This window comes from Tupaia chinensis, unplaced genomic scaffold (genome assembly GCF_000334495.1).
Source record: "Tupaia chinensis unplaced genomic scaffold, TupChi_1.0 Scaffold000285_1, whole genome shotgun sequence".
Classification (NCBI taxonomy): domain Eukaryota; kingdom Metazoa; phylum Chordata; class Mammalia; order Scandentia; family Tupaiidae; genus Tupaia; species Tupaia belangeri.
In genome coordinates, this window is record NW_006159769.1 from 19114 (window position 1) to 19586 (window position 473).

Consider the following 473-nt stretch of genomic DNA (forward strand, 5'->3'; position numbering starts at 1 on the left):
CCGCCGTTGGGGGGCTGGAACCCGCGCGGCGTCCTGACGTCACCGGAGGCCGACCTGGCCGCAGCGGCCAGCGTGCCTGCGCTCCCCGGCGCACGCTGAGAGCCGAGCGGGGCGGGGCCGGGCAGGAGAGGCGAGGCTCCCCGGCGGGGCGGGGTCGATCGCCGGCGCCGGGCCCGGGTGAGCCGCCTCTCAGCTTTGGCAGTCATTCAGGAGGACTTCCACCTGGCCTTCCCGCGCTTCGCTGTCGAATTACAGGGCACCTGCACCCAGAGCTAGCTTCTCTCCACTGCTGTTCCCAGTCGTCCGAGCCCAGCCCGCCACTGTGATGTTCCTTTCCTAACCCTCCGCCAGGGCGCTGGGTCTAAATTGGCGGAACGCTGGGCTCACTTGGAGGGGTTTTGTTGGGCTCATTCGCAGATTCTGATTCACTGGAATAGGCTGTGGCCTGTGTAGTGGGCGTTCGAAATCTCCCC